Consider the following 22,037-nt stretch of genomic DNA (forward strand, 5'->3'; position numbering starts at 1 on the left):
TTTTTTTGCCTCAGGAGATTCAGTGATCTCTCTTCCTCTCCCCTGATGTCTCTCTCACTTTCTCTTGCTCTCCCAAAGCCACCCTCTTTTTCCTCCTCCTTTGTTCCTCCTTCCTGGCTTTCTCCCTTTCTCTCTCCAGCCTCAGTCAGAATGCCTGTCTCAGAGCTGGCAGCTGGATCCACCAGCCCTAGAAATGCTTCCCTCAAGTAAATACTTCATTAAATAAATTACTTCAGAGTAGTAAGACTTCTCAGGTAAACCCAGTGTATTCTAGTGGATGAATCCCCTGCCCAGTCAGATGGCCGCCTCCTCTTGTCCTTCTCCAAAACTCCTGACCTAGACAGACTCTCCCATTAATTCAGTGACAGTGGTTGGAAGGGTGTTTCTATACTACTGATTTCTCTCAAAGGTCCACCCAGGTCAACATTTTAAGTGTCTTATTTTGACTAATAGCATAAAGCAATCTCAAAACCAAACCTTATGCCCTTGGTCAAATACAATTGTGTAAGGTTGGTACTCTATTACATACATGTGTTTTTATATAAGTAACAAAACAAGATACGCTGGAGTAAGTGTTTTTATTTTGTATATATTTTTAAAGATTTATTTATTTATGGGGGGGAGGGGCAGAGGGAGAGAATCTTCCAGCAAACTCCCTGCTGATTATGGAGGCTGCTGTGGGGCTGGATCTCAAAAGCCATGAGATAGTGACTTGAGCTGAAACCAAGAGTTGGATGCTCAACCCACTGAGCCACACAGGCGCCCCAGAGCAAGTGTTTGTAGATTGATAAATGGAAGCCTGTCACTAAACTCTTGAAGTTCATACTCATCTTGGCACAGCTTCCCAAGCATGGTGATCCCCATGGCTCCTCTTATTTCTCCATGGTCCCATAGACTTCTGACCAACATCCTTCCGTCTCACCAAACTTCTCTAACACAGTAACACAGTTATCTGTCAGTCCTGACCTCCTTACTGACCTCCAAAGAATGTGGAATTCTTGGGTCTGGCATTGATCTTCATTGATCTGGCATTGATCTGGCATTGATCTTCATGTGAGTTCTGTGCCCTCAGACATGAGAGTGTAGATTCACTTTTTCTCAGTAATTAATCAGTAAGAAACAAGAAAATCTGTTCTTTAAGGAAGTTTGGCTCTTTCCATTACTTGGTTCACTTTCTTCAAGATGTTACAAAGGAAATCAGCTACAAATGCTCACCAGAGCTTTAGAGATATATCTGCTAAACTCTTTGGTACATAATTCCCTTTCCCTTATCCTATTTTCTTCTCTCCCATTCTGGTGTTCTCCAGCTGATATGGCTGAAAATAGTTATGGTCCTTCTTTTGGGTAACTGGGGAAACATGTTAACAAAACCCACACATTTTAGGAGAGAATCTTTCATGACTTGGCCTCCCAGTAATATTAGTAATAATATCCACTTACTGAGTGCTTATGGGTCAGGCAGTGTGTAAGCACTTTCCATGCATGCTTTCACCTATGGCTCTCAAGTAAACCTCAGAGGGTTGTGTGTTCCTCGCATCGCAGAGGAGGGACCCGAGAGCTTACACAAGAGTTCCATGTTAAGTGTTGGAGACAGGATTCTGTCCACAGGCTTCACCACCATGCTCACTGCCATCTCTAGGTCGTCTTGTTTGTTTCCCTCTCCTACAGTCTGTGCGACTGGAAAGATGGAGGAAATGCTGACCACTCTGGGCTGTCGTCTGCAGAATCCTTCTCCCTCTTCCCCTACTTTCCCATAGTTACGACCTGCTTGGGGGCTGCTTCCCACAGCATGTTTATGATCTTGGTTTGTGTGCTCAACTCTCCTGCCCGATACTGTTATTTCTCTCCAGCAGTGGAAGGACTGCTGGGAATAATCTGATGCCCATGAAGAGAAAATGAGGAGTTACTAATAAGGCTAAGTTTAAGGGCCTTTTTTACAGTATGTAAAGCACCATGCTAAGTGCTGTCGGAGATGAGCAGACACAAGCAAGGACCTCGTGGAATTTATAGTCTGGTGGGTAGAGAGGATGAGGAATAGGACTATACACGTATGTACGTGAGTTCATGCCAAATATGGCCAATACCGCGAGAAAGGAAGAAGTGAAGTGCTATGGGACTAGAAGGCGGGGGTGCTCACTTTCCTTGGGAACCCAGGAATGAGCTTGTGCTATGAGATGGGATGAGAACGGAAAGCGCTGTGCTTTACTCCAGGCTTGATTACTGATACACTGAGAAGGGCTTGGCGTTTCTCCTTCCCAGGACAGGCCCCAGAATTTACAAGAATTTGTAGACCCCACTACAAAATGAAAATGTGAGACCCCTCACTTGAAATGAAAAATTTAAAGATGCTACTAAACCGCGAGTGGGACCCTTTCTAGTGCAGAATGTGCACCCATGGAGCTGGCCTTCTCTGGGCCTCTGCTTTCTTAGGGGTTATCTTTGGGAGGTCGGGAGTCAGGTCTCACCAGCCCAGTACAGGCCCTTGAATCAATGAATCAGTGAATGACTGAAGACAAAAATGAGTTGAACACAATTACACCTGCTGATTTCTTGGGTGGCTTTCAGCGTTAATGTTATTAGACCATGACTCTGAACTCTTCTTGGAAGAGACATTTGAGATGAGTCTCGAAGGATAGTAGGATTTTTTCTTTCTCTCTGTTTTCCCCTCTTCTCTTCCCTGTTGTCCTTCCATTTATCTCATAAACACACAGCCTGGAACCAGCAGAATTCGATATCTGAGGGATGGCTCAAAGACGTAGATCTCACTTAAGATTCCTCAAAGCACTTGCCCACTTACAAGGATGGACTTGTCTATATATAAAATTTCCAGAGATAGAGTCTGGTTTTTCATTTTAAAATTATTTTGTTTTATTTTAATTAAATAATTTGATAGATGTTTTTGAAGAAAAAAATAAAAATATACATGAGCAAAAAAACAATTACTCACAATCCCATAAAAATTGTTCTAATGGGATTGCATATTAACCTGGTTTTCAATCTGTGAGTTATTTATTTATTTATTAAAAAAAAAGATCTTATTTATTTGACAGAGACACAGTGAGAGAGAGAACACAAGCAGGGGGACTGGGAAAGGGAGAAGCAAGCCTCTCGTGGAGCAGGGAGCCCGAGGCGGGTCTTGATCCCAGGACCCTGGGAACATGACCTGAGCCAAAGGCAGATGCTTAACAAATGAGCTACACAGGTGCCTAACAAATGAGCTACACAGGTGCCTCACAATCTGCTTTTTTAAAAAAGATTTTATTTATTTGAGAGAGAGAGAGAGAGAGCACAAGCAGGAGGAGGGGCAGAGGGAGAAGCAGACTCCCTGCTGAGCAGGGAGTCCATTGTGGAACTTGATCCCAGGACCCTGGGATCATGACCTAAGCTGAAGGCAGATGCTTAACTGACTGAGCCACCCAGGTGCCCCTCAATCTACTTTTCTATTCAATAATGTATTATGTACATCTTCTTGTGTCAGTATCATTGTACTTTTTCATTTTTTTTGTGGCTGTATGGTGTTCTGTCATATGGTTTTAGTAGAAAGGTTTTCTTATCCAATTAAAATTGGACATTGAATTGCTCTAATTTTTTTTTTTTTTTAAATTCTGAATGGTATTGCCCTAAGTTTTCGAGGGAGGCAACTTCTCTGGTTTCTCTCTCTGTTATTTTCCTCCTCTGTGGACAACCTCAGGATAAGTATAGGACTCCCTCTTGGGGTTATTGTGTGGTGTGAGTTAATGCTTGTTAAGCCCTCAGTGCAGGTACAGAACAGTGCCTAGCAGACTAGCTGTGCTTGAGTGAAAGTCATTTTATTACTTTCCAGGCCCAGAAGGAACTGTCTTGCCTAGATCAGGGAGAAAGCTAATAGCAGAGCCTGGGGAGCCTGATTCCTAATCTAGTCTTCTTTGCAAAGCAGAAGGATAAGGTGAAAGTGGAAGGATACATGGGCTGGGAGTTCCCTAGGGTGAGAGGTTTCCTGGTGGCATCTTGTCTCCTCAGTTGTGCAATGAGCTCCCAGGCGGCTATGAGTGTTCTAAATTTCTTTTTTCTTTACATGGAAGAGGACAGCCGATGCTCAGCAAAAACTCGTCACTGTTCCTTGACATCTAAGAACCTTAGCAGATGTGTTTCCCATCAGCCTGTGCAGTCATTAAGGCCTGTCTTTACCTCACCACACAGCTTGTTAACTGGGAACGTGCTCTGGCTGAAGATTCTTGTCAATGGCAGCTCACAAAAGTCAGTTTTGTTCAGCCCAGGGGATGACTGTTCTACCTTCAGGGATGTCCCGGGGTTGTTGGGAGCTAGGTGTGCCTGCTTACTGGCCCTGAGACCTTGGGTAAGCAGCTTCTCCTCTCTGATTCCTCTCCTGTAACACTGAGGGGGTATTGGAGGAGGTCTGGATGGTATGCCCAGTGGCAGTTAGCTCTGAACTCAAAAAAGTACACTTCTCTTCACTGGTATATTGCCCTGTTTTATTCTCTTTACTCTGTTTCACTTTGCAGATGATTTTTTCACTTGCCTGTCTCCCTCACTAAAATGGAAGCCTAATGAAGGGAAGCGTCCCTGTTTTTTGCTGTAACCCCAGGGACAAGCATTTGCCTCCCTGAATGTGTGTCCAATGCATGAATGAAATCTCAGAGCCTGAGTTCAGATCTTGGTTGCATTGTTTTCTGTGTGACCTTGAGCAAGCCACTTAAACCTCAACAGTTTTCCCACTTGAAAAATAGGGATTAGTGACAGTGCCTTCTTTCTAAGGCTCTGAGGATAAAATGAGAAAATATCCAGGAAGCATTAAGCACATTGGTTGATACAGAGTATAATTATGATAGTAGCAAACATTTATGTAGCAAAAAGGCCAGACACTGATCTAAATGCTTTACATAGGTTAACTATGTTAATCTTCACTACATCCTACTATTTTTGAAAAAAGATTTTATTTATTTATTTGAGAGAGAGAGAGTGAGAGAACACAAGCAGAGGGAGAGGGAGAGGGAGAAGCAGACTCCCGGTGGAACAGGGAGGTGGAGCGGAACCGGATCGCAGAACTCTGGGATCATGACCTGAGCCGAAGGCAGCCGCTTAACCGCCTAAACCACCCAGATGCCCACTACAACCTACTATTATACCATTTTACAGGTGAGCAAACTGGGCACGGGGTAAGTAATATATGCACTCCAGACACGTTAGCTGTTCTTTTTATGCCCTAGGTTCCTTCCCAGCTCTCCACGAGGGAGCCTTCTCAAGGACCAGAGGGCGCGCGGGGCCAGCCTAGGGCCCAGCCAGTGGCCTGCCAGGACAGAAAGGGTTACTGAGACCGCGCGCGCCTAGTCGCGGAGGATCCGCGGGCCCGCGCTCTCCGCTCACAATGCCGCGGGGCGGGGCGGCAGGGCGGTTCTTCGCCTCCCATTGGCGCACACGCCCCTTCCTGTCACGGCCGGACCGAGCACCACCCCCTAGCACCGCCCACCGCCCGGGCGCTGCCGGAGTGGACGGTTCCAGACGCATGCTAATGAGGGGGCGGCCGCCACAGCCCATTGGCCGGCAGCGGAGTGTCGGTGAAGTCAGCGCCGAGTCCCAGAAAAACAGAGCGGGGCCAACTGCAGCGTGTAGTGCGAGTGGGGCAGGACGCGCGCCGCCCGCCCGCCCCGAGACCCGCAAGGTAAGCCCGCGCCAGCCTCCCCCTCGCCCGCCCGCGCTCTCCAGACCTGCGGCGGCGGCGCCGGGGGCGTGTGGCGGCCCGGCCCCCGCGGGCGGCGCCTTTGTTCCGCGCTCGGAGGAGGCGCGTTTAAAGGGCCAGCTGTTGGAGGGACTTGGGGAACGCCTTCCCCAGAGCATCCCCGTGGTCACGGGGAAAGCCGTGGTCCCCCTCGGCCGGACCTTCCTTCCTGCTGGATGGATCCCCGGTCCCTCCAGGAAAGTTCCCCAGGGTGCGGGGGTCCCCGGGATTCAGGTTTTATTTTATTTTTTTTTTGTGGGTGGGGGTACGTGCGATCATGGCCACTGCTAGGAGAGAATGTCCGCCTGCTTCAGGCTGGCTGCAATATGGGTGGGTGGAGGAGACATCAAAGCCCGGGTGGGTTTGTGCTGTAAAGTGAAACTACCGCGGAGGGGCTCCTCTGCAGCAGCCAGAGAAGGAGGGAGCGAGCGGCAGGATGGAGGCATCGCAGGTGTGTTCATTCATCAGCATCCCCCGGGAGGAGAGGGCGGCGAGAGGGGCGCTAGGAGGAAGGGTCTGGCCTAGGACCCGCCTGAATGAGCGGGTGCGTGTGTGGGTCGGGGAACGCCGTGCGTGCCCATCCGCCCATGCTGCTTCATCCCCCCAGAGTGACTGGCAGCATCTCGCTAGGCAGCTCATCACCGACATGGACGGAAAGCAACTCCTTTCTCCGAATTCCCCGGGCATCCCTAGCTCCCACCTGGCTGCTTTCCGATGTGGCTTCCTTAATAAGCGATAGCGCCGTTCAAGGTAGAGGGGGAGAGAGGCCCGAAGTCATTATGTACCTTTCATGGGGGGATGTGCTGTCGAATTCTGCATCCCCCCTGCATCCGCTGTCGTAAGATGGCTTTGAAATTCACCAGTGCATGCTTTCTTCGGGTAGGCAGAATTTATTACGCTGCTACAGTGCTACATAAAAGCAGAAGGGATCCCACTGAGCGTGGCTCCTTTTATCCAGACCCCGTGTTTTCCCAGCATGTTCTGGCTGAACCTTTGGATTTTTGTTTTAAACTGAGCGCTGGGATGCTCCTGTTGTCACAGGGCCGACCTGCTGAAATTGCCAGAATTGATTTCACTGTCAATAGGGGGGAGGTTCATTTAGAGACATCATGGAACCTATCTGGCAGTCAGGCCTCTGACATCACCCCCCCACACCACACACGCCCCTTTTCCTTTCATAAATGAAGGCCAGGGATGGCTTGTCTGTCTCCACTCTCCTTGGTTTTTGAGCTCCTCTATTTAGATTCAGTTTTATGTTTTTGATGGAAAGGAAGCTTGGTGGTGGTTGAAGAGAAGGGGGTGGATTGAAAGTGGGGTGGGGAGCAGATGGGGGCAGCACCCTCAATGACAGAAAGCACATGCTGGACATTTGGAGACTCCAGATCTACAGCCGTTAGAGACGCAGGTGAGGTAGATGGCTGTCTACCCACTGGGAGTGTGTGTGTGTGTGTGTGTGTGTGTGTGTGTGTGTTGGCTTGAGGGAGGGGTGGAGGAAGAGGATGCTGCTAGCAATTTTTCTGCCCCACCCTCTTGATGCTGCCTTAAATAGCTCCTTGCCAGCCAAGCTCTGCTGTCTCAGGCTCTTGGCCTGAGGGGATGGCAGAGAAGGGTGGGTCTGTTGGCACCTTTGCCCTGCGCACTTTAGAGTGGACGGTTAGCAAAGGGGTAGCTCTTCTGGGGTTGCAGAGAGCTCATTTCTCAGCTGGAGGGCCCTGAGTTTAGCTGTTTTTGGTGACTTCCCTGCAGGGAATTAGCAACTGAAAAGAAATGCTTTCTACCCTGCAGGGCCAAGAGGTGGGAAGGGTATTGTCATCTTCCCTTCAAGCTCACTCCCCCTGTTGGCCTGATCCTCCTCTTACCTGCTCTCTTTCCTGCTAGTTGGACAGTTTCTGTGAACTTTTCTGAAGGGATTGGGAATAATGGGGGTGAGGTTGGAGTCCTGGGAGGGGACAAGCAGATGCTTCTTAATTGCAGAACAAAGAACTGTTCAGCGTTTCCCCTATTTTCCCTTCCCTAAAATAGAGTTCCATATAGATAGCAGACTCTGGGGTTTTCTTCATGGAGTATGAATGGGCAGGGTTCAGGAAAGAAGGCTTTTTATCAGGCAGCATTGGTAATCATCTGGTCATTCAAACTTAGGTCTGGACCCTTCGCTGGACGTGGAAATAGATTTGCTGTAGAGGGCACTCAGTGGTCATTTAGGATTTAATCCATCTCTAAAAGGAGATGGATGGTCCCAAAAAACTTTGGTGAAGGAGCTTGGGACCAGAGGCGGGACAGCTGGCTTTGATCCTGGCCACCGACCTGCTTTGGGCTTTGGGCTTGTGGCTTCCATGCTCTGGGCCTGTGTCCTTGTTGGAATAAAAAGCAGAAGGCTTTGGAGTAGACTATTTTCCCAGGTTCCTGACAGCATCACTGTTCTTAGATTCACAAGTCCAGTTTGTGAGGGCATTTTAACATTCCTTTTTGTTTGCTAAACGATGTTAAAGTCATAGTATTGCTCAATGGCATGAAAGAAGTATTCCAGGACTCAGACCTCTGATGGCTTCAGATTCAACTTTTCCTCGATTAGTGTGATTGATGAGGATTTACTGTATGTAAATAGTTCAGAGCTAGAATGGCCTGGAATGGGGGGCACAGACTCTCTGGAGGTTGACTGGGGTGACTTGAATTGGCAGAATGCTCAGGAAAAGGAGTTTTTAGAATTCATTCCTCCTTTCTGTGTATGTTTAACTCTCTGCTTTATTTGCAGTTATACAGGTGAATATTCAGGGTTTAGAGAATGAGCATTGGAAGAAACCTGTGACTGCCAGGTTTCTCCCCCCTCACTGAGGAATTTGAGGGGTTGGGAAGGTTTGGTGATTTGTCCAAAGTCACATAGGTAGCAAGATGCAAAGCTGGGACAGGAACCGAGGTGTGGTGATTTGATGTAGCTCTTACTCCCTCCTTCTCTGAGATTCTAAAATGGGATGGAGAAAGTGAGGAGGAAACACGGTTGAAGAGGAGAGAGGTTGGAGGCAGGTCAGGTGGGGAAGGGGAAAACACAGCCTCCAAGCTTGGAGGAGGGAGGGACGGAGCTGAAAGGGGGCCTTTGCCAGCTGGGAGAGAGCAGATTTCCTCAGCCCTGGAGTGAAGGAAACAAGAAGTAGCTTGGTTTAGATAGGGGTGGGAGTGGGTGGACCCGCTTGGGCTTGGGGTGGCCGTTGAGTGTCCTTGGGATCTCTCCCGTTGACCCTCAGCCTGCAGAGTGTGGTAGAGGCTGCTTTGCCGTAGGGTCAGCTGAGGCCTTTGGAGCCACTGGGCCACATGGAACTTGAACATGTGGGAAGTCAGGTGTGCTGGCGGTGAGGCCAGAGAATGCTGAGGTGGGACCCAGTTCTGCTTAATTCAGTCCCAGTTTTTTTTTTTTTTTTTTTTTTTTTTTTTTTTTTTTTTACAATGCAAAACGAAAGAAAGTTCTCCAAAGAATCTCTTTTCAACTCAAGCAGCGTTTTCTCCTCAAACTTTCACCGGGGTTCTGTATGTTTTATGAGATAGTGTTTCACATACTCCCTTTTCAGAGGGCAAGCCTGGAGCTGGCTGATTGACTGACTGTAGCCCATGTGCAGGGAGCTTCTGGCCTGGGACCTGAGCTAAGTCTCTGAATGTTTCAATGAGCAATTAAAGAGCTGTGAATAGTGGTTAACCGGATCAGTAGCCGTTCAAAGGCAAGGATGAAAGGTGATAATACTTTGAAGTCTATAGCCCGAGCCAACAGCTGGCCTGTGTGGTGTAGTTTACTTTGGCTCCTTGGTCAGGCCTCAGAAGTGTCTCTAGATTGCTTGAGTTGTTCCCTCTTTTTGTGCAGGGATGGGCCTGTGTGTCTGTGTGTCTCACTGTCCTCTCTTTCTTGCTTTCCCACGTTTCCCTCCTCTATATATTTCTTTTTCTCTCCTCCTGCTGAATCTTTCTCTTTCTTCTTACCCTCCTCCCCATTCTTTCTTGACCATCAATAATACAGCTTTGTAGTATATTTTAATACATTTACCGCTATTAAAAATTAATCTTCTCTGTTCTTAATTTACAGTCAGTTGAGTTCACTCTCTTTCCATGTGTGGGTATGTGTTTTATACACAAAACAAACAAACCAAACCCAATTAAATTGCTTTTTATTTCTTTCTGTGTGGCCTTCCATTGATTTCCACCTCCCCTCCCCTCCCCGCTTTTCTTCTATGGTCAGTAGTGGCTCTTTATAAAAAAAAATTTCCCGGCTCACTGTCATGTGGATATTATTGTTTTTATAACAAAAGCAGTTACAACAATAGAAAAAGTTTCCACCCCTGTATTGTGGACACAAGGGACACCCTCTCCCAAGAGATGTGCCCTATTTCTTGACTTCCTTCCATGGAAAGAGTGCAGTGTGTTCTCTGACAGAGGCCTATACTGTAAAGGCTGTGGGTGTTGATGTTGAAGCTGGGACTCTTGTCTGTGATTCTCTTAACGCTTAGAGTCGGGGATGTGGGGGGACTTATGGCCAAGAGAATACATGTAAGAATTCAGTGTGATGGGTTTTTTTTGTTTCCCTAAGCTGGGTGAACCCAACAGTCAGTGGCAAGACCCAGGACCCTTTGGAAAAGAATGAGATGTTGCTCAGCTTTCTGATTCATGTCGATTAGGACCCAAGGGAAGCTAGGCACAAGGAGGGTAGGCACCCCCTGACAGGTTGCAGGTATGAAGTTCCTGGTGCTTTGATGGATGCTTGGTGTAGTGCTTTAAAATTTTCTTCTGACTCAGACTAATTACAAAGAAGATTGAGTCTTGGTTCTCAGTGGTCAGCAGATAGTTTAGTGTCTAAAGCGGGCCTTGCAAGCAAGCAGTTGCCTTGAAATCTCTAGTTAATATGTTAAAAATTCACATGACTTTTGTACTCTATAATATGTCTGTGCTGGTTTTAGTATAAAGGTATTTAAAGTGCTTTACTGTTGGGGTGCCTGGGTGGCTCAGTCGGTTAGGCATCCGACTTCAGCTCAGGTTGTGATCTTGGGGTTCTGGGATCGAGCCCCACGTCCAGCTAGCCACTTAGTGGGGAGACTGCTTCTCCTCTCCCTCTATCCCTTCCTCTGCTCCTGCTCTCTCTCTTTTTCTCTCTCTCTCAAATGAATAAATAAAATCTTTAAAAAAATATATGCTCTGCTATTGAGTACAACTGATGGTCCAGGAAAATACTGTGTGTATACGGGCCTTCACTTACCCATGTCCACTTGAATCATGCACAGCAGGTCCCGGGCCCAGCTGGAGAAGCCAGCAGTGTGGCAGCACCAAGCCTGGTTGTGTAGAGAGCTGCCCAACGCCCCCAGCCCTTCCCGCTGGCTCTGCCAGACCCACTGGATGTTCCAGTCACAAACACTTACACATGTCCCCAGAAACCAGGTTCTCCCTCTCTCCAGAGCTTGTCCCTCACGGAGGGCCTTTTCTCTTTGGCCTGGCTAACTCCTCCTTCTCCTTTCAGACTCTCCTCACATCTGAAAGGCGCTTTTCTTCCTGTGTTCAGCAGTAGCTGGTTCCCTGTCTGTCTTTTCTACCAGATTGTGAGATCTGGCAAGACAGAATCTATGTTTCATCCCTTTTTAAATGCAGTTTTAATTTACATCAAAGTCATATTTATGTATTTATGTGTATATGTGTGTGTATGTAATATATACACATACTTTTTTAAAAGTGTGTGTTTGTGGGTGTGTATACTTTTTTTAAAGTCAAGTAACACTGCAAGGCTTATAAAGAAACGCTGTGTCACCCCTTCTCATTCCAGCGATTACTCCCCGGAGTCCGTCACTGAATGTGATTTTCTATTGCTGCAGTAACAAATTACCACCAACATAGTGGCTTGAAGCAACATAAATTCATATTATGGTTTTGTAGGTTAGAAGTCTGAAAAGGTTCTCACTGGGCTAAAATAAAGGTGGTAGCAGGGCTGTATTCCCTTTTGGGAAGAATCTGTGTCCTTAGTTGCAGTCTTCTGGCGGCTGCCTGCCTTCCCTGGCCCCTGGCCCCCGGCCCCCTTCCTCTACTGGAGTGGGCTGCTGAGGCCCCTCCTACTGCATCACTCTGACTTCTCACAGAGTCCCACCTTCCTCTGACTCCCTACACTTGTGAGTACTTTGGGCTCGCCTGTGTAATCTAGCAATCGTATTTTAAGTGCCCTTGATCAGCAACCTTTATTCTGTTTGCAACCGTAATTCCCCTATGCCAGATAACATGTTTATAGGCTCGGGGATTAGGATATGGACACCATCTTTGAGGGGCCATTATTCTGCCTACTACAGTCACTTCCAACTCTATTAGCTATTTTTCCTGATAGTACTGTTATATTTGTGAGTTGCCTGCTAACAGTTCTGTTTCCTGATTGTTCAATTTGGATATTATTCCTTGATGTCCTACCATGGATTAGAGGAGCCCTTAGTCCCCTCTTCTCCCCACATACCTCTGTTCACACTGTCTTCCCAATTACATCACAGTTTTGGGTTATATTGATATTCAATGTTACATTATCTTGGCTGTGTAAATAGTGTTTATGGCTGAACCATATAGTTGTGCTATATTTCCTTTCTTGTACATCTTTTTTTTTAGTTGATCATTGCCTTCTTTTTTCTGTTTTGTTTTCTATGTACTTATTACTAATTCTCAAAGTCTCTGAAAGAATTTTAAAACATCTATGTTTTATAATACATGTTCCTCTTTATTTTATTACCATTTTTCTCTTGGAGACCTCCCTCCCAGAGGCCTCCAACTCTCTCCTCTTTTCTGGGTTGATTGACCTATAGGCCTGTGACATGACTCATCCTGGGAATTCCTTTACCTTGTCCTGGGCTGGATCCTCTGTTTCCTCTTTCTTGGTTTATTTCCCCAGGAGGTTCTAAGAGAGGGTCTGTGGAGATTCACTTCAAACTTGCACCTCTGAAATACCCTTATTCAACATTTACACTTGATTGGTGTTTTGTTTTTTGGTTTTTTTTTTTCAAGATTTTATTTATTTATTTGACAGAGAGATAGAGAGCACAAGTAGGCAGAGCAGCAGGCAGAGGGAGAGGGAGAAGCAGGCTCTCCATGGAGCAGGGAGCTTGATGGTGGGACTTGATCCCAGGACCCTGGGATCATGACCTGAGGTGAAGGCAGCTACTTAACCAACTGAGCCACCCTGGTGCCCCTGATTGGTTGTTTAATTTGTCTAGAATTTTAGGTTGAAAGTCATGGTCCCTTGAAATTTCGAAAGCATTGCTCCACTGTCTTCTAGGTTCCAATATTAATGGCAAAAATTCAGATGCCATTTGGATTCTTGATCACCTATGGGTAACTTCCTTTTTTCTCACTGCAAGTTTTAGGATCATCTCTCTTTCTCTGTAGTGGAAATTTTCTTGCTTTTAAAATTATTGTGTGAGGTCCTTTAGTGTACTGTTTTGATCTGAAGACTCAAGTTCTTCAGTTTTGGGAAATTTTCTTATATTTTTCCTTGGTAAGTTACTTTTTTTCTTTTGTCTTTGGAACTCCTCTCTTAGTTGGATGTTGGACTTCCTGGGTTGAGTTATAATTTTTATTTTTATTTTATGTTTTTAAACATTTTATTATTTTTTTTAAGTAATCTCTGCACCCAGTGTGGGGCTTGAGCTTACAACCCTGAGATCAAGAGTCACATCCTGTACCAACTGAGCCAGCCAGGCGCCCCAAGTTTATAATTTTAAAATCTTTTATTTCTTGTTTTTCATTTTATTTTTGTTTTTTACTTTGTGAGAGACCTCTTCAGCTTCATTCTTAACCCTTTTGAATTTTCAAATTTATGTTTTCATGGTTTTGCATGAAACATGCTTGCATGCTTACTTTCTGGTATACCTCATTCTCTGATGCTCACATTTTTTTTTAAAATAGTATTTTGTTCTTGTTTCATGGGTGCAATAAATTCACTTAGGTTAGGTTTTTGTTTTTGTTTCTGTTTTTGGTGTTTTTCTGCTCTTTTCTGCTTTGTCTTTGTTTCCTCCAAGCCGCCTTTCCTGCTTGTTTCAGTTACTGAATTTCCCATTGGAACTGTTCTTCCACTGATCCTTGACTGTCCATTTATATTTTAAGATTGCTGATTGGGCATTTGTGTGACAAGGAAGGGGGCTTAACTTCGTCGTGGGCTCTAGAAGAGAGTGTGCTTTCGATGTCTGTCCCTATAGATCTTTTCTCAGGGGGATGTTGGGTTTTCCTGGAGAGAAATGTTGCCTGGGGTGAAATAGCCTGGATGTCTTGCATTGTGGGAACCCTGATGGGAAAGGAGGCTGCATACCCTGTTTGGTGTGCAGACTTTCCCTTACTCTGTTCTTTTTTGAAGGTTGCCCCCTTCTTTCCTTTCTTCTCTCAGCTGTGTACTTCCCTCAACTGTGTCTGCATCCCGAGTCTCTGGTGTAGTTTGCCTAAACAGTCAGTCTCTGCCTTCTTCTGCCTGAGGGAGGGAAGTCACCAGACTGAGTAGATGGGAGGAGAGACATCCCTGGGCTGGAAGTGCTCCTTTAACAAACTTTTAGCACACTCTCTTTTTTAGCCCCTTACCCCTCCCCTCTTAATCTTTGGTGCCTCCAATTCCAGAGGCTTCTTCTGTTTCTGTGGCATAAGTCCCCACTTGCTTAGTGTTTCCCTCCCCTGCTTGCACTTAGCAGGGCAGAAACCTGAGCCCACTACTGCATGGCGGTCAGCTCTCTGTCTTCCAGAATTCTGTTGATATATCTTGTCTGTCATCGTCTTCTTTCCATCAAAAATCAGAATTTTCTACTGTCCTTTTAGTGGGGTTCTAGGAGAGAGCGGGGGAAAATATGGGTGTTTCACCCTCCAGTTTAACCAGAAGTTTCATCTCTTTGTCCAAGCCCTTAAACTGGTACCTGCTAGGTAGCGTATATTCTCAAGAAATGATTGAATGGGGATTGAATGCACTTTTTTTTTTTAAGATTTTATTTATTTGACAGAGATTGCAAGTAGGCAGAGAGGCAGGCAGAGAGAGAGAAGGGAAGCAGGCTCCCCGCTGAGCAGAGAGCCCGATGTGGGGCTTGATCCCAGGACCCTGAGATCATGACCTGAGCCGAGGCAGAGGCTTTAACCCACTGAGCCACCCAGGCGCCCCTGAATGCACGTTTCTAAGGTGGTGTGCATACAGTTAGTCATGAGATTTCAAGAGCGTCCCAAGCAAGCAGTCTTACAAAAATAAATTCATTGTTTATTCTGAGATAGACCTAGTAATAGGCAGCAGATCTGGCCTTCTCCCTGTGCCAGGTAGCCGAAGAAGCACCGTGAGCGGGCGTTGTGGGCTGGTGGGCTGGAGAGTGATGAGGCTCAGGTGTTATGTCCAGCCCCATCACTAACAACCTGGGGCACCTTGAAAAGTCACTTAGCTTGTCCGGGTCTTGGTTTCCCCCACATTAAAATGAGCTGTTCGTCAAGATTTGATTGAGTTCATGGCCGTAAATACCTGCTGTGTCAAGGCACAGTGCTAGCATCCTTCCGGGTATCTCTTCCAAGGCAGCCCGGTCAATATTTTGTAGATATGTCTGTGAGGACCTTGGTCACCCTGAGTGACTGTGGCATGTATGTCTTGCTCCTGATTGAAGTTCCATGCCTGAAACAGTCGGTGCACTGCAGGTTTGACCTACCCCTCTGGACGGCGGGCTCCTCGTGGGGGCCGCATCACAGTCATCTTTGTGTCTGACGTAGCCCTGGGTGCGTGGCCCTTGGTGCATGTTAGGCTTTTCCGCTTAGAGTACATCAAGGAAATAAGAAAACAGGAGCTGATCTGCTAGAATGCGCAGACCCTGCTCAGAGAACGAGGCCTTGCTCCTTGTAAGTCCAGCTACACACTCCTTGGCACAGTTATGGAGCTTGGGGCCCAAATCTCAAATGCATTGATGGGAAAGTCAGCCGCGATAGCCGTTCTGTACCACAGCCCTGACACTGGGGGACCGTTTCCCCCAATCAGGTCACCGTCATGTATTTGTTTAATGGGCCTCACACTGTTACAAGGTGAGATCAGATGCATCTTAACTAAGAAAGTGAATTATAGATATAATCCTTCGTTTAAAGTGTTTACAGATGTTTAAGTGCTTTTTCATAATTTAGTTTGGTTTTCCTAAACCTATGAGCTAATGTGCCAGGACTAGTAAGTAGGAATTTCAGGGAGATAAATGTGGCTTCACAGAAGCACATTTTATCCTGAGAGCTAGTCCCTGCTGTATTGCATTTGGGAGGCCCTGAGCTCCTTGCCAAGCCAAGGTTAGATGTCCATTAGCCAGAGAGCCTGGAAATCAATCCTGGGGTGGGAGAGGAAGCCTTATTAGAGCACCTGAAAAGTCCTTTGCTTTTGATTTGTTCAACAAATAATTACTGAGCACCAGCCGCACACCAGGGTCTGGGCTGGGCTCTGGGAATGCAGCAGTGACCAAAGAGAAGTGGCCTCTGCCCTCCTAGAATTCTAGACTAGAGCTGAGCTTTCCAGTGTGGTGGACACCAGCCATATTCATTTTAAGTTAATTAAAATAAAATACAGTTTGCCATTCAGTCCCTCGTTCCCACCAGTGCTCCTAGACACAAGTTCCTGTCATCTCAGGAAGTTCTCTCGGGCAGCCTGCACTGGGCTACAGAGAGAGCTAAGCTTCTGTGTTTCTAGAGCAGGCATCTGTGATCAGCCTTGTTTCACAGCAGAGGCAGCCGATGCAGAGAGAAGCCATTTGTTCTAGGCCATGTCGCTGGATGGGCCCGAGCTGGGAACAGATCCCTTCTCCTGGAGCTTGGCTCTTCTTGCTTGGAAGTGAGGGGCAAGCAGATGACAAAGAGCATGGTCGCCATGCTGGTGCTGCCTGCGCCTGCTGCCTCCAGGAGCGAGTGGCTCCTCTCTGCCTCAGGCTTTCCCCTGTCCAATGGAGAAAATAAAGGTGCCTCCCTCCCAGGATTATGGCTGACTCAATGACGCAAGTCTTTAGCCTGTGCCTGACGCATGGTAATGGTGGCTGCTATGTTGAAGAGAAGGAGACAAGTTATTGGTGGAGTCAAGGAGGCATTTTCAAACAGATCGCAGAGCAGCGAAAGAACGCTGGCAGGCGAGGCTGTGTTTGCAGAGCTGACTGAGTGCCTGGAGAGGGACCCAGAACCGAATGTGTCTAAGCTGGGGGCTGCTTTGCATGTGAGACCTGATGTAAAAATGCCGGCCGCGAAGCTCGTCACTGACACTTGAACAAGGAACCCCTTTGATGTCCCTTTCCTTCTGGTCTGCCTCTACCCATGGCCCTTTGTCTTGTCCCCAGACATTTCTTCTCCCCATACTGTATTTCTACCTTGGTGAGGGGTGGTTCTCAGACATTGGCCGTCAGCCCTGTGGAGCAGAGGGATGTGCCAGAGGTGTGTGGAGGAGAGAAGGGACGGATCCTGGGTGATCTGGCAGCTGGAGCCTAAGCTTCTCTTTGGGATTTTCGTCGCTTGGTGATTTGCTCAGTCTTGCAAGCAGGTCCACCTGGTGTGGCCTGGTGTGCTCAGGGTGCCCTGTTTTGGGGAGAAAGGGAACTCTGATGTTAGCCCCAGGGCCCGGAGGGTGCCCCATTTGCTGGGCGAATCCCTGCTTGCACGCGGAACTTCAGTCGAAGAAGTGCTTTCATAGCCACGGGCTCATCTCGTTCCTCAAACAGGCGTCCATGAACGTGTAGAACGGGTGTCCGTGAACAAGAGCATGGGGCTCTTGGCTTCCCTGCAGGCGTCCAGCAGTTTATTTCAGGTTTTGAGGCGGGAAGGTTTTGGTAGGACAGGGTGTGTGGGGGTGGGGGTGGTGATGGCACCTGGGACACCCCTGACCTATCCAGCATCTCGCCTCAGCCAGGTGAGGCATGCAGGGCAGGGGGCAGAACACAGCCAGGGACAGACCGTCAGACAGACAGATGGCCTCAGCCAGGTGAGGCACGCAGAGCAGGGGGCAGAACATGGCCAGGGACAGACCGTCAGACAGACAGACAGACAGTTAGGTGTCTGGTGATAGTAGACTCAGGACTGACCTGGGGGGAGACTGCTCCTGGCTGCCTGGCTTCTCACGGGTCCACACACATGCTGCTTGAGGACCTTGGTCAGGATTGTTGAGTACTTGTGACCTCTACCTGGCTTTGCCAAGCTTGTTCTCCTTGGGGCTGTGACTTTCCACCATTCATGGATGATGTTCTAGTCCAGGGCAGCTGTGACAGGAATGGGTGCTTAGAAGATCCCGGAACTACCCACGTGTCAATGCGCAAACTCATTACTCATTTATATAATGCCTGGTGCATCGATTATGAACATCAGCCCGTAGGCCAGCCTTTGAATTTGGTTTCCCAGTACGAAAGGTCACTGGGACATAACTGTTGACATCCAAACAGTTTCTCTTGTTGCCGGAATTTGTGGGGGACCTGGCAGCGGTGCGTTTTCCTAGTGTGAGCGGTTTCCTAGTGTGATCTGTAAGGAGCTCACTTGCGTGCAGATCGCTCATCTCCATGTGGAGTTTGTCTGGCATCTGTAGGGGCAGCACCAGGGTCGAGTGACTGTTTCCTGTGAGCCCAGAATGATGGTCAGGGGGCATAGCTGTTGATGCTGCGTCAAGGGGGGACAACGGAAACATTTTCGTGTTGTGTTGTTGTGTGGGCGTCTGTCCCAGGCTGCTGCAACACACACACTGCTGACTCTTGTGTGTGCCTCTCCTCATAGACCACACGCGCAGCAAGCCGGCGAGAGGAGAGGATCCCTTGGCTCGTGGGGCGAGGTGAGACGGGCCGGAGCTGCAGCTGGGAGATCTGTCACTGCCCCAGTGGCCTGGGCCGTGGGCTTGAGAGCAGGCCAGGGATCTGGATGGAAAAGCCAAGGCAACAGGAGGAACTGGGCTGCTTTAAGCAGGACAAAATGAATAGAGTCTCCAGAGAAAGAAGAACCCCAACAGGGATGGAAGATAGAGTAGCTAGAGAAAGCTGGACTCCAGAGGCCCGAGGGCCTAAGCAGGGCGGGTGCCGGCTGCTGACAGATGGGTTGCCAGGCCCGTGAGCCTGGCCCAAGACAGTCGCAGACCTTGGAGGACGGTTTTGTGCTTGCTTTGTGGGGCCTTTCTTTGGGCATGATGCGTTAGCGAGCCAGGCCCGGCAGGTGTGAGGGGGCGAGGCCCCCCAGGAGCTGGGAAATGTTAGTCATGCCTGAGCGCAGAGAGAAGCGAGGCTGCTCTTCAGAACAGCTGCTGCGGGAGGAGGCCCCCAGCCTGCCAGCCTACGGTATCGTCCACGGTCTCCGTCTGATCTTGAATGAAGGTCCTGGGCTGTTTCACTCACCTGAAGTGGGCTGTTTTCACTCACCTTTCACTCACCTGAAGCATCGTGGGGAATAATTTTCCCTTCCTGGGGTCACAGGGGCTCCAGTAGAGAAGGGGTTTTTGTGGCTGCAGTTCTGGATTCCCAGGTTGCTTCTGCGAGGAACGTCCCCCTGGGCAAGCAAGGAATCCAGAGGTTACCCTCCATGGCAGGGCGCACACCTCCTTGGGCTGCCTTGCTGGGTATTTGCACTGGGGGTTCCTTTCCATTGTAGCAGGGAAGAAACCGTGCTGTTAGAAGACGTAAAATATTTAATACTCTCTTTAAAAAATTAAACTGCCTAGGAGCCTTGGGTTGGTGGTGCCCATAGCAACAGGCATGGTTTCCAGGAGTGTCTTCCTAAGCTTTTGAGCTTCTCAGGAGGGGTGCAGGACCCCACTCCCGGCCGGCTGGGAGACCTGGAGGAGACCCACCTGCCTGCTTGGCCCAGAGACCGGGTGGTATTGGGACTGAGCAACCCCTTCAGAGGTTGGAAGCTGGGTCTGTTTTGATGAATAGGGGAGAGTAAAGGGGAGGGGAACGCACTGTCCTTTTGGGGCTTGTTCATTCATTTTGTTTTATTGGCCTGTTAGTCCCTGGCACTTACGCTTCTCTGTTCCAGCCTCTGGATTTTGCCTGTTTAGTTTCCTTAGCTGGGAGTGTTCTTTCTTCCCTTTACATAGCCAACTCTGCTCATCCTTCCCATGGCACCTGCAGCAGCGTGTTCCTGGGGAAGCTTTCTCTGATCCCCTGGAGCAGTTTAAAACCTCCCATTCGAGGCTTTCATGATTCAGTGCTTCTGGACAGAACATTCATCGCAGCATCTGTCTCAGCTGCTGTGTTACATTTGTGGTGGAAATCATTGTTTGTCTGCCCACCCCAGCCATCTGTAGCTGGAGCCATGATGGCCGTGGCCAGAGCTGGTTCTTAGCCATATTCTGTCCCCAGGGCCCAGCGTGTGCCTGGCCCACAGAAGGGGCTCATGAGCCATGAGCAAATTAATTCATTTACTAAATTTTGGGTTCTGTCGCAGATTCTGGGAATATAAAGAGAACAAAACACCCCAGCTGTCCTCACGCTGTTCCTAATCTAGAGCAGTGGGTGAGCTCTCAAGAGATCGATTGAGTGGCAGGAAGAAAACATCAGTGAAAGTTCTATTTATTCTTTAACTCAAACATAAGAAAGATGTAGCTTTCCTATTTAGAGTAGTACGGGTTTTATAATTAACTTATAAGTAAATATGCTCCAAGCTATTTTACTAGCAGGAAGGTGTGATCAGAAAGTTGGGTTACCTGGTCTGAAGGGAGAAGTAGGCACATGAAAAGGTTTTTGTGCCCAGGTGTTATAAACACTAAGGTAGGGCAAGTACCAGCTGCAGTAGGGGCCGTCATGGAGGTGGGAGGGGGCTGGAAAAGGACCAGAGGAGGGCATTCCTGATAAAAGTTGGGGGTACCAGCATGAACAAAGGCAGCGTGGCATGAGAAGGCTTAGTGGATTGGGGGAGGTCAATACTTTTTTTTTTTTTTAAGATTTTATTTATTTATTTGACAAACAGAGATCATGAGTAGGCAGAGAGGCAGGCAGAGAGAGAGAGGAGGAAGCAGGCTCCCCGGTGAGCAGAGAGCCCGATGCATTGCCCAGTCCCAGGACCCTGAGATCATGACCTGAGCCAAAGGCAGAGGCTTTAACCCACTGAGCCACCCAGGCGCCCTGGAAGGTCAATACTGTAATAAGGCCGGGAGTATAAGGATGGGGAAGGGCCTGCTAGATGCCCCTACTGGTCAGGGGAAGGACTGAGAATTGGGAATACCAAGATGGCTGAAATAGGGCCCCTGCCTGCAGGGTGAACATAGTCTGATTGGGGAGAGAATGGTGCATGCGTGCCCTAAGGGGAGAAGAGTGCAGTGAGTGCCTGGATTCAGAGCAAAGTGGGTATTTGGGTTGGGGGGGGGATCAGGCAGGTCATGTTTTCAGAATCTACCATGCCTAACCTCGAAGCTCCCTCTTCATTGCAGGAGGGGAAGAGGGAGGGCTGGTTACTGACTTCAAACTTCTTTCGAAGCCCATCTCAGGGTTAGGCTCTCCTAGAAGTTCTCCTTCATCTGCTCCTACCCAGTAAGACTTTTTTTACCTTAATGTGATTTAGACACCTCCATGGACTATATTTTCTGGGTTACAAAATGGTATATGAAGAGAAAAATGGCATCTGGCATGTAGAAATATGCATATTTGATGTGTTTACTTACCTGTGTAATCATACACACTCCTTTCTTTCTTTCTTTTTTTCTCTTAAGTCCCAAGGCTTGAAGTAATTATGTAATTAGAATCCACATAGAATGTGGTAGATAAGGTGTAATTAAAGAGGAAAGCCTAATTTTGGAAGAATGATAAGAGGTCATTTGATTCAGTCTGGGCCCAAATCCAATCTTGGAAGAACAGTAAGAGGTCACTTGGATGTACGGGGAGCTTGGGGCCACCCAGGAGCCCAGGCTGGCCTGAGAACTGGGCAGATTCTGTTTCTTTCAGTTCACTGTGAAGCCTATTCATTGAACATCTTCTTGGTAAAGGGTATTGTAGGTGGCTCAGCTGTGGGTGAGGAGGAGAAGGTCTGCGTCTAGGGAGGACATGGTGGTGGTGGGGAGATTGACTGGAGAACAACTGGGATGTCCTAAGGTGGAGAGGTGAAGACTCCTTTGTGGGGGTGTGTGGGAGTTGGGGAACAGGGAGGAGGGTCACAGAGCATGTGGCATTTAAGATTGCTTGAAGGGTAAGAAGGGTTTCAAGAGCAAGGGCAGGGACTCTCTGGCCCATCAGACGCACTCAGATAATATTTGTGGAATGAATGCCAGGCTGAGGTTGGAGGTGGGAGGAACATGGCCAAGTTGGTGGTTGGCCATTTGCAGTTTGGTGATGAGGTAATGTTCATATAGCTCAGGCAGTAGAGGGACAATATGAGGCCACGAGAACACCAGGCTTAGGCC

The 22,037-nt window shown here is 48.1% G+C and overlaps 1 protein-coding gene across 45 annotated transcripts in view; it reads left to right on the forward strand.

Moving 5' to 3' along the window:
* The first annotated feature begins 5,495 nt into the window (after positions 1 to 5,495).
* Positions 5,496 to 22,037, forward strand: part of SORBS1 (sorbin and SH3 domain containing 1) — a 225,844-nt gene continuing 209,302 nt past the window's right edge. For 14 of the 45 annotated variants that reach the window (XM_032883820.1, XM_032883811.1, XM_032883888.1 and 11 more), the window contains exon 1: positions 5,500 to 5,659. The gene's annotated coding sequence lies outside the window, so the exon portion shown is untranslated. Of the gene's footprint in view, positions 5,660 to 22,037 lie in introns of all 45 variants that reach the window. The other 31 variants (XM_032883842.1, XM_032883898.1, XM_032884007.1 and 28 more) reach the window with 20 other exon arrangements.

This window comes from Lontra canadensis, unplaced genomic scaffold, assembly GCF_010015895.1.
Source record: "Lontra canadensis isolate GAN:19392208 unplaced genomic scaffold, GSC_riverotter_1.0 scaffold3, whole genome shotgun sequence".
NCBI lineage: Eukaryota > Metazoa > Chordata > Mammalia > Carnivora > Mustelidae > Lontra > Lontra canadensis.